The following is a 14,367-nucleotide window of genomic DNA, read 5'->3' as shown; positions in this document are numbered from 1 at the left end:
CTTAAACAGGCAATCATTTTGGGATAGTTACAAAACCAGATTCAGCCAGAATAATTGTTTGGTACTGTATACATGCAGCCTAAATACTTCATTTACTCACAAAGCTTCCAACTAAAAGATACCTCCCCTCCAAGAATAATCTACTTTTCAATACAAATATTCCCTTAAAGTAAAAAAAAAAAAAAAAAAAAAATTAGTTTTCTTCTGTTTTTTTGAATTCCCCATATTTTGTTTTCTCCAAGATCTTTTTAGCGCTTCAAGCAGTGAAGGCAAAAGTATGAAATGTGTTTATTCTTTTTTTCTGATCCACCAAAGTGAGAATTTTGCCAAAGCACTTTCCATTGCGCATAAAGTCCAACAGATACTGTCAATTGCAGTTTTATTGTCACAGCCGCCAAATAAATCTTTCATAGAAGATATATTTATGGGTAAGAGGCTTATAATTTGGAAATACTGATAGATAAAGTACTATGGTTAATACAGCATGGTAAATGATGTCAGGAAGCAAATTGAATTCTTGATAGAGCAAGAAAATTCAAAAGACTAATTTGGTGACCTAACTGCTAATCCTTCAGCTTATATAACCACGCATCTCGATGTGTTTGGAGCACAAACACACGCAAAATATGGAGCACAAAATATAACCTCAGTGCTTGAGCACTTGATTGTACAATTTCTTCCACTTATATTGTTAATTTCATTTCAGTTTCATGCCTGAGAACGTTTCTTGATTTATTAGTCTTGCTTGCTTGAGATTACTACTTTAGAAAAAAGCGAATACATTTATAATAATAGTAATAATAATAATAATAACAACAATAACAACAACGGGCTTACAGGAGAACAAAAATAATTTGAGTACATTACTAATACTATAGTAGTCGCTTGCACCCAGTTTTTTTTACATCTTTTCAAATAGAGAGTGAATTGGACGATATCTTCTTGAAACATGTGCTGCCCAAAAGCCAAAACACAACAAAAATGTGACTCTGCAACTTCCTCATTTCTTAAATCCCATGAACGTTGGACTCGAGAAAACTTTATTTTCACGGCGCGTTCTAAGTTGAGCTATGGGGGTGAATGCTTTCCAAGATTTCTTTTATCACAACGTGAATGGAAAGGAAACTTAATAATGCTATAGCTGCTTTTTAAAAAATGCCAGCCTTGATGAAGTTGATGGCAATTAAACATAACACTTACAAATAAATCGAATAGAGCATCTGGCCAGCCAGTAAGTATGAATCATCTCCAACGGAAGTACCGAGTAATAGTAAAATAAATAAATAAATAAATAAATAAATAAGGTGATATGAAAACAAACAAACAAAAACGTATTTCAGGCATGATTAGAGCCATGAGTAAAAACAATCCGAGTTGATGTGTAGCAATTTCTAACGCAACATAATTTTTGAAAATTATTTAGTGATTGTATAAATGTGACATGCCTGGAAAATGTTAATTAAATTGGTTTACACAATGGTTGAGATGTATAATTATTTAGCCATGCTCCCACAGTCATGAGCAAGGCAATTGTAAGCTCCAGTTCCACAAGGCTGTTTTGGATTGTAGCCCCTGGAGCTGGTGGTTGAATGAAGAACCTTTCTAGCCACTGAAAATGAAAAGGTCCTAGGAGTGTCCACCTCATTCGTCTTTGATTTCATTTACGGATGTTAGGAAGAACAACTTCAGTGGCGAGCCGAGTATCGCCTCGCACACTGAATTATGGAAAGACAGCAGTAAGATATTTGGTGGGGGTCAGAATGAAAACTCCAGCCATTGGAAATTTTGATTCACAAGCACTCCATAAACATCTTTTTTTTTTTTTTTTCCAACGTTTTTTATTTATTTTTGGGACAGAGAGAGACAGAGCACGAACGGGGGAGGGGCAGAGAGAGAGGGAGACACAGAATCGGAAACAGGCTCCAGGCTCCGAGCCATCAGCCCAGAGCCTGTCGCGGGGCTCGAACTCACGGAGCGCGAGATCGTGACCTGGCTGAAGTCGGACGCTTAACCGACTGCGCCACCCAGGCGCCCCTCCATAAACATCTTAAAGACAGAGAGGAAGGAGAGATTGTTGAGAAGATGAGCCAGAGGAACTCTTAAAATCTGGACCATTTTTACCACAATGTCCTGAAACTGATCTGAATGCCTGAGATTGATTTCCAGATCTTGGCCTGGAATTAGGCCTGTTGAATCAGGCTGTTGAAATAAAAACTGGGATTGATGATGGAAGCATTAAGTGGAAGCATACCTTGGATTTTGAGTTGCAAAAGTTACAGACCAGAGGACATCTCAGACATGTGCACGGGTGCATCAGTAAACCCAGGGCAACATAGAGCAAGGTCATCTTTGCGACGCACTATTTTGTTTTGAGGTCTAGGAAAAATTGCCTGGTAAGAAATCATGGCACAGTCAGAAAACCCTTGCTTCAAGCCTCCGACATAGACTGTCTTACACAATCCACCAACACCCAAAGTTGATTTCTTTGCCACAGAATTCTGTTACAGATCAGGTTTAGAAATGAATTTGTTCATATTTATGCGAGCAAAGTAGATACGTAAAACTCAGTGAAGAATCCTATGGTCTTTAGATTATGTTTTGGTTGTCATATGGCATAGTTTACGTCCTCTTGATGCCCGCTATTGTCAATATTATGAGCTAAGTAAAGACCTGGACGCTGGAGAGCTCTGGGCCTTGCCAAGTGGGCTTCATGGCTTCATAGGACTAAAAAAAAAAAACAAAAACAAAAACAAAAACAAAAACAAAAAGCAAAACCTGAACGTGAAATTGAACCAAACAAATGTCAACTGTACAAGCGCTGGAACTGAATTCAGACTAAATTTGCATATTTAAATTAAAATAGGAATAATTCATTATGCAACTCTTCTGTTCAGTTTGAATACACAGGATTTTTTTTTCCTAGACTCTAATTAGAAAATTCAGATGTGGTCAAAATAACTTTGAAAGAGTTTATGTTTGTTCTGACGCCAGCTGGGGGTATTTGTCAGGGAAGATTTGCTGTGGAGAGTGTTCAAAGGACTCTTCCGGAAGTGTAACGCCATAAGCATTCACTTGTGGCGATGTCATACGCTTGAAGTGAACTAGATTCTCTCTAGTTTAGACTTCATAGAACAAGTCTATGAATTTCTTCTTGCATTTCAAAGCAGAATATAATCCTTCTTCACAAAACAAGCAAAACACAGCAATAGCGACGCAAATTTTATCTTACACTATATTATGCCTAGGGAAGCTCATTTAAAGAGTATCATTTTTCACTCCAATTTTGGTTTTCCATAGACCACGATAAAGGGTTCAAGTCTGGGCCTAATTAGCAAAAAACATGGTGGGAATTTTTACCACCCTTAAAGAATGAATCAGTTAATTTAGGTTAAAAACAATCTCTTCTGTTTTATCCTTATTTGAACACCTACACCTGATCGCGGCCAAATCTACCTTGAACTGTGTGCTACGATGCCAAAGCTCTGGTGAGCAATTTCAAAACATTTTAAACACAAGTCAGTATTTAAAATATAGCAAGACCAAAAAAATAACAAAATAACAAAATAATAAAATAAAATATAGCAAGACCCCATTTTCCGACTGTTTTGTGTAAAATCACTTTCTCATGCTTTTATCCCTCCATGACTCAGATATCTTCATGCTTTTTCTAGGAAGTGTTCTAAAATTTTAGATTTCCCTGCATCTTACTCCCCCTACTGTTCAGTAGATGTATGTACTCCTTAAAGTAAAAATAAGTGCCCTGGTCAAAGCATACGCTTTTCTACATAAAATGAGTGTCCTTCCGGGCTGCCCTCACCCCTTGGTTAAAATGTGAGGTAACCCAGATAATAGATATTTCTATCATCATTATTCCATCAATAGCATAATCTCACTCTGTATTCTTTCTGAATTCTTTTATGTAGAGGGGCTCACACCCTAGAAATGTTAATAAATCCTTCACCAGGCACACAGCCAATTTTTCTTGACCAGAAGTACTATGCTGGCCGCATCTCCTACTCATGTTCCTTTAATGTGTGCATTTATTCAGCAAACATTTTTCAGAATGTTTTTCAGAAAATCTGCTAATTTTCAGATTTTATGTTTAACAGGGAAGATAGTAAAAGGATGTACTTCTTGACCTTGAACTATCATATTCTAGTGGCGGACACTGATATGTAAAGGGACAATTTTTCTGCATGGCCAGTGGAGACGAATTATGCACGTAGTTTTTGAGAACATGCATTCTCAGCTCTGAGCTAGCCCCAAACACTTTCTCACCTGCAAAATAGGATGGCGATTGTAACCTACCTCAGAAGGTCTGTGTGAGGGATAAGTAATGTAAGGTAGATAAGGCCCTGGGTCTAACACATAGTCGATGTTGGGTAAACGCGTGCTATTATTATTACTGGCCAGTGATAGTGCTATAAGCATCAAGGGCTATCTAGGTTTCCTGGAGAAGGCATTTCTCTCAATCATGTACTACTCGGAAATGCCTTCATCAGGTTTGGTACAGCATGCTGAACCAGTCAGAATTCAATCCGAAAGGTGGAGCATTGTGAGTCCTGGGGCAAGGGATTTAGTACAGGAATGGGACCTAGGACTTTGGAGAAGGAGGTGGGGGAAGTGAAGTTCCAGAAAGGAATTTGGAGTGTCAGGGAAGGAGTCAGCAGCGTGGGAAGCCAAGCATGTCCAACCACCAGAATGGGAGACTCCCGGGATTGCTGTGGGAAGCTCTGTTTCCGGGTACTACCCTCCAAGGGTCCACCACCAAGCATCGGGGGTGGGACCGGGGCTGCCATTGTTCCAAATGGTCATCCACTGGGAGGAAGAGTTGGGCATGGAACAGAGGAGGGAGAAGGTAAGCTGGATCCCACTGGCCCCTCTATGTCTGCTATAACCCCACTGCTGCTTCACTTCCCCCTTCTGCAAATTGGTCTTTTGGCCAGCTCTAACTCAGAAGCATACAAGGCAATATATTCCGAGAAAAATAGATCCAGTTTAACTGAGTTGACACAGTTAAAAAAACAAAAACAAAAAAACCCACCAGAGTCCCTGGTGCCTGGGTGGCTCAGTCGGTTAAGCATCTGACTCTTGATTTTGGCTCAGGTCATGAACTCGCAGTCGTGAGTTTGAGCCCCACGTCAGCTTTACGCCGACAGTATGAAGCCTGCTTAGGATTCTCTTTCCCTCTCTCTCTTTCAAAAATAAATAAACATTAAACACACACACACACACACACACACACACACACACACACCAGAGTCCATCTGTCACTAAATTGGCATCCATACACACCCCTTTAGCCATATTTAACTTACAAATAAAGACATGAGAAAATCACCTAACGTGATACAACGATCTCTCACACAACTGAAAACACACGAAGGCTCTCTCTAAAAAAGACAAGATAAATTCAGCGCATTCTTCTTTGAGTGATGTTCATTCTTCTCATAGCCAACCCTCTGCCATCCTGTAGCTTAAATACTGAGATACGGCAAAGTTAACCACTGTTACCCTATCTTAAATTAGACAAATGAAGAGCTGAAGTGGGGGAAAAAGACAAGGACAATGTTTATATTTCATATTCCCTTCCCTTTCAGCAAGCAGACTGGCTGGTTGTGATTCTCTTTGGGTGATCCAAACCTTCATTCCTGAAAGTTCTGTGCCAGGAGCATTCCTGCCTACGTCAGGCTGTTGTCATTTTACATCAGAGGACATAAGAATTTGAACAGGCACCATCAGGACCTCCTGCATTCCAGATAACCTCGTTGCTAGCATTGTGTAATAGCAAATTTCCCCTTGACAGTCAGAATCAACAGCATCACCTAACTCTCATCATTGCCTGCAGGTTCACTAGCACAAAGATCCCAAGAACCCGCATGGCAATCTTAAATTCCAGCTGACTGGAACCAAAACTGTGTCTCTTGTTGGAAGCATTCCTTCCTTGAGAACTAAAATCTTTAGACCCAGCAGAACCCAAACTTGCAGCCTCTCAGAAGCAACCATGTCACTAGGTGTGTGTGTGTGTGTGTGTGTGTGTGACTAGTGGAGGGGCAGAGAGAGAGGGAGACAGAAACCCAAGCAGGGCCTCATGTCGTGAACCATGAGATCATGACCTGAGCCAAAATCAAGACTCTGACTCTTAACCGACTGAGCCACCCAGGCCTCCCAAAACTCTATAGCCATTAAACAATAACTCCCTATTCTCTCCACATAACCCTTGACAACCACCATTCTACTATATATCTGTATGATTGTGACTACTTTTCAGTACCTCATATAAGTGGAACCATACAGTATTTGTCTGGATTGTTTCATTTAACGTAACGTCCTCTAGATTCTTCCATGTTTAGCATGGGTCAGAACTTCCTTCCTCTTTAAGGCTGAACCAGATTCCATTGTTTACATTTTCCATATTTTGCTTATCCGTTCATCAGTCAATGGACGGTACGTTTCCATGTTTTAGCTATTGCGAGTAATGCTGTTATGACTATGGATGTACAAATACCTCTTCGAGACCCTGCTTTCAATCATTTGGGGTATATAGCCAGAAGTGGAATTGCTGGGTCATATGTTAATTCTATTTTTAATTTTTTTTTGAGGAACCACCATACTGTTTTCCGTAGCAACTGTACCATTTTACATTAGCACCAACAGTGCAGTATAACAAGGGTTATACTTTCTTCACGTACTCACCAAAGCTTGTTGGTTTCTGGTTGTTGGTTTCTCCCTTTAGTAGCCATCCCAAAACTAAAAAATCAAAAAAAAACTAAAAAGTATAGTATCCATCCCAATGGGTGTGAGGTGAGATCTCATTGTAGTTTTGATTTGCATTTCCCTACTTATTAGTGATATTGAGAACCTTTTCATGTGCTTATTAGCCATTCCTGTAACTTCCTTTGAGAAAGTCTATTCAATTTCTTTGCCCATTCTTGAACTGTTTTTTTTGTTTGTTTGTTTTGTTTTGTTTTTTTGTTTTTGTCTTCTGTTGTTGAGTTTTAGGAGTTCTCTATATATTCTGGATACTAATCCATTGTCAGATATATGATTTACAAATATCTTCTTCTATTCTGTGAGCTGCCTTCTTACTCTGCTGATAGTGTCTTTTGATGCACAAAAATTTAAAATTTGTATAAAGTCCTCCAATACATCTATGTTTTCTTTTGTTACCCATGTCTTTGGTGCCTATCCAAAAAATCACTGTTAAATCCAATGTTTTGAAGCTTTTTTTCTTATGTTTTCTTCTAAGAGTTTTATTGTTTTAGGTCTTACTTTTAGGTCCTTGATCTATTTTGAATAAATTTTTGTGTAAAGGTCCAACTTAATCCTTTTGCATGTAGATATCCAGTTTTCCCAGTACCGTTTGTTGAAAAGTTTGTCCTTTCCCCATTGAATTTTCTTGGTGCCCTTGTCAAATATTATTTGACTGTATATGTCCGGGTTTATTTCTGGTCTCTCTCTTCTATTTTATTGGTTGAGATATGCCAATATCATACTGTTTTGATTACTATAGCTTTGTACTAAGTTTTAAAATCAGGAAGCATGAATCTTTTGGTTTTGTTTTTCTTTTTCAAGATTGTTTTGACTATTTAAGGTCCCATGAGATTCCATATTAATTTAAGGGTCAGTTATTGTATTTCTGTGAAAAAATGTCATTGGGATTTTGAGAGGGATTGCATTAAATCTGTAGTATTGATATTTTAACAATATTAAATCTTCCAATCCATGAACATGGGTTGTGTTTCCATTTATTTACATCTTTAATTTATTTTGGTAATGCTTTTTAATTTTAATTGTACAAGTTTTCATCTCCTTGGTTAAGTTAATTCCTAAGTATTTTATTCTTTGCAATGGTATTGTAAATGGAATTGTTTTTATAATTTCTTTCTCAAATTGTTTATTGTTCATGTACAGAAATACAACTGATATTTGTATGTTGAATTTGTACCCTGCTGCTCTGCTGAATTCATTTCTTCTAATATTCTCTCGTGGAATTCCTAGGGTTTTCTACAGATAAGATAAAATCATCTACAAACACATCATTTTAGTTCTTCCTTTCCAATTTGGATGACTTTTATTTATTTTTCTTGCCTAATTGCTCTGGCTAGAACTTTTGGTACTATGTTAAGTAGAGGTGAAAGCAGACACCTTTGCCTTACTCCCCGTCATAGAGGAAAAGCTTTTACTCTTTCACCATCGAGTATGATGTTCACTGTAGGTTTTTCATATATGTCTTTTATTATGTTGAAGTTGTTTCCTTCTATTCACAGTTTGTTGAGTATTGTCATTAAAGGGTATTGAATGTTGTCAAGTTCTTTTTCTGCATCAATTGAGATGATCCATGTTTTTTCCCTGCATTCTGTTGATGTGGTTGGTGTATTACTTTGATTTTCACATGGTGAACCACTCTTACATTCCAAAAAGAAATCCCTCTTACTTAAGCTATACAATCTTTTTAATTTGCTGCTGAATTTGGTTTGCTAGTATTTTGTTGAAATTTTTTGCATCAATATTCATAAAGGGTATTGGTTTGTACTTTTCTTGCAGCGTCTTTGTCTGGTTTTGGTGTCACAGTAATAAGATTTAGTAATACAATAAGTTAGGCAGTGTTCTCTTCAATTGTCTTAGAAAAGTTTGAGAAGAATTGGTATTTGTTCTTTAAATGTTTGGTAGAATTCACCTGTGTAGCCATTTAGGTTCAAGGATTTTGTTGTTTTTGTTGGGAGATTTTTGATTACTGATTATAGGTCTATTTAAATTTTCTATTTCTTCATGAGTTAATCTTGGTAGGTTTTATGTTTCTAGAAATTGCCCATTTCATCTAGTTTATCCAACTTCTTGGTGTACAATTGCTCATAGCACTCCTTTGTAGTACTCTTATGATACTTTTTATTTCTGTTGAATGAGTACTAATGTCCTCACTTACATTTTTTATTTTAGTAATTTGAAACTTCGCTTTTTTTTATCTTAGTCCATGTAGCTAAATATTTGTCTATTTTGTTGATCTTTTCAAGGGATAAGCTTTTAATTTCATTTTCTTTCTTTCTTTTTAAAATTTTCTGCTTTATTTATCTCTGCTCTCGTCTTTATAATTTCCTTCCTTCTGTGACTTTGGATTTAGTTTGTTTTTCTTTTTCTGGTTCCTTAAGTTGTAAAGTTAGGTTGTTGACTTGAGATTTTTCTTCTTTTTTGATGTTAGTGTTAAAAGCTGTATTTTTCTTTTTTAGCATCACTTTCATTACATCACATAAGTTTTGAAGTGTTGTGTGTTTGTTTTCATTTGTCTCTAAGTATTTCTAATCTCCCTTGGGATTTCTTCATTGATCCATTAGTTGTTTAAAAGTGTGTTAATTTCTACAATTTTTTTTTTAATTTTCCAGTTTTGCTGTTGATTTCTAACTTCATCCCATAGTGGCCAGAGAAGATTCTTTGTATGATATCTATCTTGTAAAATATATTGAGGCTTAATTGGTGGCCTAACATATGGTCTGTCCTGGAAAATGTTCCACATGTACCTGAGAAGAATATGTATTCTGCTTCTGTTGGGTGTTCTGTATGTGTCTGTCAGATCTAGTTAGTCTATTACACTGTTTAAGTCATCTATGTCCTTACTTATCTTCTGTCTGGTTGTTCTATCCATTATTGTAAGTGGAGTAAATTCATGGTTGGCTTCTCAGATTGACTGGTTGGTGACTTCTCTGATTGTAACTTAGCTTGCAAGACTTTACTTGCCCCAGCTCCTCCCACAATTATGTACAACCGACTCTCTGCATAAATACCTTATTCTATAACTCGTGGAAATTCCGCTCCTCTCACTGAATCCTGATTGATGATTATTGGCACTGGAAGTGGTTTCAGGGGAGGAGAACCTCAATGATGAGAATCTGGAATAAGTTCTCTGACTCTATTAGATTTAAATGCATCACTGACATGTTTCCAGAAGTAGAGGGGGCATTGGTGGTCCACACACTTTCCACCCCCAAGCACCTGTGTGCATATTCCTGGAGCAACTTGCAAAGAGCTTGCGGGAGCCATGGAGAGCTCCTCTGATTATCAGAGATCTCTGTTTTGATCACTGATTGCTGCTTCTGAACACAGAGGTGCAGACAAAGAGGCAGGTAGTCCTGTTGCCCCTCCCCCGATTGTCACGAGTCCCGGCCAATCCGAGAAACCAAGCATGTTCAGCTGCCAAAATGGTACTGAGGAGGGATGGCTCTTGGAAGAGTCTATGGAAAGCTTGTGACCTCTGTTTAGTTACTGCTTCTGTAGGTCTGCCACCGGCCACCTGGGGCCACTGTTGGAAAACAGGGTCAGTAGCTGGGAAGAAGAGCTGACCATGGAGTGGAGGAAATCACAGACAAACGGGAACCTGCTGGCACCCCTACATCTGTCTCTTATCATAACTTTAATGACCTTCAGGAGTAACTGTGGATGCCTTATTTCCACCTTCTGCACATGGCTCTTTAGGCTACTCTCACCTGGAACCATACATGGGAGAGGATCCTGAAATATCATTCAGAAATGTTACTGACGTGACATACTATTAATTTGTGACCATGATGACAGTCCTTACTAAAAACTACTAAAAACCTAATTTTAGAATTTGTACCAAGTTGATTTTTACTTCTTCTTGTCTTAGGAGACATGTAGTTTTGTTGCCTTTTCCACTAGAAGAAATAGTCCATGTTTTCAAGAGCAATTTTGAAGGCACTGGCAAGAACCATCTTTTTTTTTTTTTTTTGGTCATCAATCATAACACATAAAATGAGTCAATGAACAGTTTGAAAATATTCCTTGAAAAGAAAATCCCTTGTAATATTTTTTAAATTTGCAAAGCGTTTGGTTAACATGCAGGAAAGGAGGAGGTGGATAAATGGGAATTACATAGTAAGGCAGGTGTGATGTGTTTTCAGACGGCAATTACAATTATTACATGAAATTATTACTAGGTATCTTGAGCTATTTAAACGGTCTCTCCCTTGTGCCATCATTGCAGTGATACAAAACAAACCCAACTACAGTGGGCACTGTGTTACCTAGTATATTTTGTCAGATGAAAAGCATGCAAACAAGTCCACACAGAATCCCCCATCTGAAGAGATGGGATAGATACTGCCGGTATTATTTGGCAGCAAGGGAACGTTTAATTCTTTCATTTCCTACCCTCCATTTGTCCTGAGATTTCATGAGTAGAGATTATTTTCTTTGACTTCTTAACATGGCACACTTAAAAAATACATTAAACGTTTACCCATGTTTGTAGGGAGCACTATTCACAACAGCCAAAAGGTGGGAGCAACCCAAATGTCCATCAACAGATTAAACAGATGAACTTTTGTGCATATACATATAATAGAATATTATTCAGCCTTAAAAAGGAAGGAAATTCTGACCCATGCTAAGTAAGCATGGATGAATGTGCGAAGTGAATGAGCCAGTCACAAAAAGGCAAATACTGTATAATTCCACTTATACAAAGTACCTGGAATAGTCAAATCCATAGATTCAGAAATCAGATTAGAGGTTGCCAGAGCAATGGGAAGTTATTGTTTCATAGGTAATAGAGTTTTAATTGAGGAAGATGAAAAATTCTGGAGATAGAAGGTGGTGATGGCTGCACAACAGTGTGGATGTATTTAATGTCACAGAACTGTATACTTAAGGTGATTAATATGGTAAATTTTGTTATGTTTTGCCACAATTGTAAAAAAAATAATAAAAATTTATTGAGCAATGTTATTCACTGCTCAGTATAAGTTAACCCAGGCACATTCATATACGTACTGAGCATTAGGAATGGCGGTCATGACTGATGAGGAGAAAACAAAGGCTGTAAACTTGGAGCGTAGGACACTGACTCTGGGACAGCACCTTAAGAAAGGTGATGATGTCGAAAGGAAGTGTAATTCACCAAAGACTACCTGGGAAGTCTTGGGATGCAACGTGAAAACAGTGTGCAGGGGATACAATGTGAGATAGCTGCCCCACTTACAGCAATTCCTTCCTCCATGAGGCCACCACTGATAACAGGAGTCCCCACTGTCCACACCTACATGACATGACTTTAGTTTCCTGGCCATAGCTAATTGACCCAGGGGTAGTCACCTGCCCTGAGCTTGCCAGTCAGATTTTCTCTGCCATGAACTTAAAATGTGGAACGGGAAGAATCAGAGACCAGCAGCTCTTGAGGTTGGATCACATTACGTGATCAGCAACGCAACACACAGAGGGTCCCCAGGATGGTCCAGTCGCAGAAGTTCCTGGGGTTCCCCTGGCTCCTGCAGTGGTAAGCCCGTTTGGTTTGGGTTTGGGTTAGATCCAACAGGGTCATTCCAGTCCCCCTTGCCTTCATTTCCCATTTTTGTTCTGTTTTGTTTTCTCTTGTTAGCTAGCATCGGCTACTGCGCTCACAACCAGAAGAACTTAAACTAACACGGGAAGGCACGGAGGAGTCTGATCGCGGCTGTCAGGGGGCCTTCTCTCTCTGACTTGTGCCGCCCTCATATTTCAATGTCAGGAAGGGAGGTACGCGGTGCAGTCGGTGAGTACACTCAAATCCCAACTAACAAAGAGTTTTTGACAAACTGATACCACTCATTCTTACAACATAGACTTTTACTACTATATTAAGTATTGTCACACACACACTCAAAACTTCCAAGTCACAATCAAAGGGCACTCAGTTAGCAACTGACATAATAACTCTTACAGAACACTCTCTTCCTTTTTCCTGTGATAACTACTACGAGCACTTTCTTTGTCTCTCTCAGTGGCTCCACAGAAGTTCAATGCTTCAAAGTGAAGAGTAGATACCCTACAAAAATGTAATTATCATGATTAGTTTGTCAATCACCGTAGTAGGTACGCAGTTTCCTTCCCTTAAGGCTTACTCTCACCCGTGGAGAAACATAAATAAATACATAAGACTTAAAGAAGGCACGTGATAGCTCACTGACCTCAAAGAAAAGCTCTTGCTAAGTGGAATTTTCGAATATCTTCATCTTCGATACACCTGGCCTGTCAGCGACTTCATTTGAGGCAAATGTCATCGCAGCATACACTCTTTCCGGATACCCTCTGTGACAGCATCTGCCTCAACAGAAGCCTGACTTAAAACATAGGTACAAACATTAAAAAAGAAAGTCTATCCCACCTGCTGTGCTGAGCAAGGGTGGCTTGGACGGGAGCCAGAGAAGTGAGGACTAATGATCTGTTTTCCCTTTGTGCCAGCCCCCAGATATACAGGTCCCTGAGGCAGCAACAGCAGATGATCCAGGAATTTGTTAGCAATGCAAATTCTCAGGCCCCACCCTAGAACTCCTGACTCTCTGAAACTCAGATCAGCCCAGCAATCTGTGTTAACGAGTTTACCAAGCCCCCCAGCTGATTCCGGATACTCGGTTTGAGAACCACTGCCCCAGGCTCTACCTACCTTCAAGCCTGCTCAAGCACCTTTCAGGTAAGTTACCCTTTGGTTCTGAGGAGGCTCAGACAAGAGAATGTGGGTGGATGGAAAAACAGTCCCCTCTGAGGAGGCAGCAAGATCAAGGACAAAACTGAACCTGTATGCCTTCTCCGGGGGGAAAGGAGAGCAGGTTTGGGGGAGTGGGGAGGGAAAGGTTGTAGGGGGGCGGGGGCTGTTACCAGAATCCGCTGGATTCCAAGGTCCTTATTATTCCATCACGATGACTCAAGGGAAACTCAGACTTACTGGAATGGCTAGGATGCTAAAGGGATTTCAGGATGCTGAAGTGCATCCCTGCCTTCTTGCTTCAAGGTTAGGAACCACAGCCTCATCACAGCCCCCGCGGCGACTTTCTTCCATTGCTCTGAGTGGGAAAATATAAAGCAGACCTTTCCCACTGTATGAGTTTGCTGGAGCTGCTATCCCCAAACCCCGAAGACTGGGGCCCTTCAACAACAGAAGCTTGCTTTGTCGCGGTTGTGAAGGTTGGAAGTCCAAGGTCAAGGTATTGGCACGCTTGGTTTCTTTTGAGGCCGCTCTGGCTTTAGAGGCTGCCTTCTCCCTAAGCTTCCACGTGGTCTTCCGTCTGTGCCTGTGTCCCAGGGTCCTCTTCTTCTAAAGACAGTAGTCAGATTGGATTAGGGCCCAAGCCCAATCTCCAAATACAGTCACATTCGGAAGTGTGAGGGGTTAGGGCTTCAGTTATGACTTCAGGGGAACAGCATTCAGCCCATGACACTCAGAGAATAAGCGCTGACCGGGCAGCCTTCAGTGACATCCCTTCGTACCTTTGTCACTCCAGATACTGCCTCCCTGTCCTGCCACACGCCGACAACAAAACCGGAAGGAGCTCTTTAACTCAGGGCTTTATCAAGACAATTAAAAGACTGTAAATGATTGAT

General features: G+C 39.6%; 1 long non-coding RNA gene across 1 annotated transcript; it reads right to left on the bottom strand.

The window, feature by feature from the left end:
- Positions 1 to 12,619: 12,619 nt before the first annotated feature.
- On the bottom strand, positions 12,620 to 13,613 carry LOC131490363 (uncharacterized). The gene is made up of 3 exons (XR_009251057.1): positions 13,433 to 13,613; positions 12,957 to 13,105; positions 12,620 to 12,814 (listed from the first exon to the last, which is right to left on the bottom strand). It is a non-coding gene; the product is annotated as an uncharacterized LOC131490363 (long non-coding RNA).
- Between the last annotated feature and the right edge of the window lie 754 nt (positions 13,614 to 14,367).

This window comes from Neofelis nebulosa, chromosome 11, assembly GCF_028018385.1.
Source record: "Neofelis nebulosa isolate mNeoNeb1 chromosome 11, mNeoNeb1.pri, whole genome shotgun sequence".
NCBI lineage: Eukaryota > Metazoa > Chordata > Mammalia > Carnivora > Felidae > Neofelis > Neofelis nebulosa.
Note: the sequence above shows the minus strand (reverse complement) of the source record. Positions and strands in the feature narration are given on the sequence as shown.